The sequence below is a fragment of the Orycteropus afer genome, unplaced genomic scaffold (assembly GCF_000298275.1).
Source record: "Orycteropus afer afer isolate SDZICR_OR568_19922 unplaced genomic scaffold, OryAfe1.0 scaffold00214, whole genome shotgun sequence".
In the NCBI taxonomy this organism is placed as follows: domain Eukaryota; kingdom Metazoa; phylum Chordata; class Mammalia; order Tubulidentata; family Orycteropodidae; genus Orycteropus; species Orycteropus afer.
In genome coordinates this window covers 4,206,756-4,209,874 of record NW_006921801.1, presented here as the reverse complement: position 1 = coordinate 4,209,874, position 3,119 = coordinate 4,206,756, and the positions used below count along the sequence as shown (strand labels likewise).

The following is a 3,119-nucleotide window of genomic DNA, read 5'->3' as shown; positions in this document are numbered from 1 at the left end:
AAAAAGATTCAACAAGTGTTTGGTAGAAAAGATGCTTGAAAACACTGGGGACACATGAGAAGACCTTTAATAATATAAAACTGTAATGTTTTAGTGCAAAAAATGAGTTGGCAAGCAGATTTTAATCGCCAAAATTATATCTTTTAAAAAGGTATGCTCCCCTTCTTTCTGTGTCCCTTAAAAAAAGAAAAAATTATTGAAACTTTAACTAACGTGAAAACACAAAACAAAAAATGTTCTTAAAAGAAGTTTACAATTCTGTGCTTGCTTCAGCAGTACATGTACTAAAATTGTAATGATACAGAGAAGATTAGCACAGCCTCTGCACTATGATTACATGCAAAATCATGATGCATTCCATATTAAAAAAAAAAAAAGTTTACAATTCTACTACTAAATCTACTATAACAAGATCGTTGACATTCAACCAGGTATAAAAAGTAAAGATCAATAAAATTAAAAACACACATATACATTAGGAACCAAGATGATTTTTTTGCTAACATACACAATTTTTTAGGTAACTGAAAATACTAATAAAGAGGTAATAAGTCCCTAAATTAAATAAAGAAGGGAAAATATAATTCATTTTTTAGATTCAGAAATATTATATTACTAACATGGCTTCAGTCTTCACTTAAATTTCAAGACTATCAAACTTAAAAAAAGTCAGTAGTTTTAAGATATTTTATACTGTAATTTTAAGTGTACAAATATTTTTACACCATACCATCTTAAAAATATATGCAACTAGAATATGAAGTTATATTTGAATATGAAGTTATATTTGAATTTGAGGAAAAGTTATAACACCATGCCAGCAGATAAAACAAAAATGTAAATCATCCAGTAAGTATTTATTTGGCCGTTAGCAATAAAATTTAATTAATAAATTTAATTAATGATATTTGCCAAAAGAGGAAAAATAAAAACCCAAGTGTAAAAATAAACCAAAACCATAATTAAAGATAAAAGAATCAATTCTTAAAAATTGTTACTTGCCAAAGCTGTATGTAAAATAGCTCTAGGAGAAAAAGTGGTAGAACTAGTGCACTTTGGAAACAAGTATAAACTTGACATATGAAATATACTGTACTTATTTGGTAAATGAATAATGAATAAACAGGACTTGAAATTCCACAAGTTAAAAATGTTGATGTGTAACTATTTTATCAAGCTAACCATGTAACATGTTAAAAAAGAAACAAGAGTCTAACAAGGTCTAGTGAAAAATTTCTACAGCGTAAGTGGTGGCTATATGACTCTCTTTGGACTTATTTTCAGGATCCATTTTCAATCCTCTTCTGGTAATTGAAAATGAGCTAAAATATTGTGATGATGGCAGAGCTACCACCCAGGAAAGAGGGTATGAGCTAGAGAAACCTGCCCCCTAAGGCTAAAGGGCCTGGTGTGTAAAAGGTACAGAGAACCTCCAGAGAATAACACTGATGACTGAACTTGAAATAAAATCTCTTGCCCTACTTTGAAAACAAGTTTGCCTCTCTTGGTTCCTGGACAATAGAGCAAATGTGTCCTCTGAGATTTCCTTATCAAACTCAAATTTCATCTTCAGAAATTCCAACTAATTGGTAATTCCCTACTGCAGTTACAAAAGTGAATTTACAGCTTTAAATGGACTACTTTATAAACAAATTAAATTTAAATATTTTTTTAATTTTCAAGAAGCAAATGAGCACTTTAATACATAAACTCTTGCAACTGAATCTGCAAAGGATATCTAAGTTAACCTGTAAAAGAGAAAACAGAATTACAAAAAAATTTAAAGCTACTAATTTATTTAAATGGGAGCTCTGGTAGCATAGTGGCTAAGACACTTGCCTGCTCACCAGAAGGCTGGCGGTTCAAACCCACCAGCCACTCCTCGGAAGGAAGGTTGGGCAATCCTACTTCCTTAGTGATACTGCCTCTGAAACCCAAGGAGGGGTCGCTATGAGTCAGGGCTGACTTGACGGCACATAACAACAACAACAATTTATTTAAATAGCCCAGCTAAGTCCTTAAAGATTTGGAAGAAACCTAAGCCTTCAACTATGTGTCTACAATTTGGGGACAGAAGATATGAAGCTTAGAATTTAGTAGAGGAGATAAAACTAATACACATGAAACAATTACAGAGCAATAAACAACAATACATAATGAAGTGCTAAAGTGTCAACTGGCTAAGTACTCAATATAAACACTGTAGGAGTTGGGGAAATAGAAAGATTACAGAAGGACTGGAGAGTCCAAAGAGATTTTATGGGAATAGGCTTCTTATAATGGATAATTTTATTTGGAGAAATGGAAAGGAAACTTCCTAATGGAATCAAATGTTTGTTGCAGGCAGTCCCAAAGAAAGAAGGGGAAGGATGTGACCATCTTATGGAAAGTCTTAAAAGCTGCCGTTAAACATGCTATCACAGAAACCTAGAGCAGGTTCTTATGCAGGACAGCAGTATCCGCCCAGTGGGGTTTCAATGAAATTAGCCTGGAAACTATGTACAAAGAGATTGAAGGGTATAAATAACGGAATCAGAAAAACCATCAGAGGCAATTAATTATAGGAATCTACATTCTGTATGAGTCGGAATAACAGTGACCACACAATAGATTCAAGCATAGCCAACAACTGTCAGGTTGGCATAGGACTGGGTGATGTCTCATTCTATTGTGCACAGGGTCGCTATGAGTCAGAACCAACTCGAAAGCACCTAACAAAATTCAGTATGCTCATTAGTCTAGATCTGTGCTGTCCAAAACAACAGCTACTAGCCACATGTAGTTGCACCTGAAATATCACTAGTCCAAACTGAAATGTTTTGTAAGTGTAAAACAGATAACGGGTTTCAAAGACTTCGTTTGTATGTATATACAATGTCATTGTTAGGTGTAGTTGAGTCAGTTCCAGCTCAGAGTAATTCTATGTATAAGAGAAAGAAACACCAGTCCTGAGCCATCCTCACAATCACTGCCACCTTTGAACCCACTGTTGCAGCCACTGTGTAAATCCATCTCATTGAGAGTCTTTTTCTTTCACTGACCTTATACTTTACACCTGGGAGTTCTGGTGGTATAGTGCCAAAGGCATTTGACTGCTAATCAGAAGACTGGAGGTTCAA

At 34.1% G+C, this 3,119-nt stretch overlaps 1 non-coding gene across 1 annotated transcript; it reads left to right on the top strand.

The window, feature by feature from the left end:
- Positions 1-260: 260 nt before the first annotated feature.
- Positions 261-367, top strand: LOC122150726. Its single transcript, XR_006163817.1, has one exon. It is a non-coding gene; the product is annotated as a U6 spliceosomal RNA (small nuclear RNA).
- The last annotated feature ends 2,752 nt before the right edge of the window (positions 368-3,119 follow it).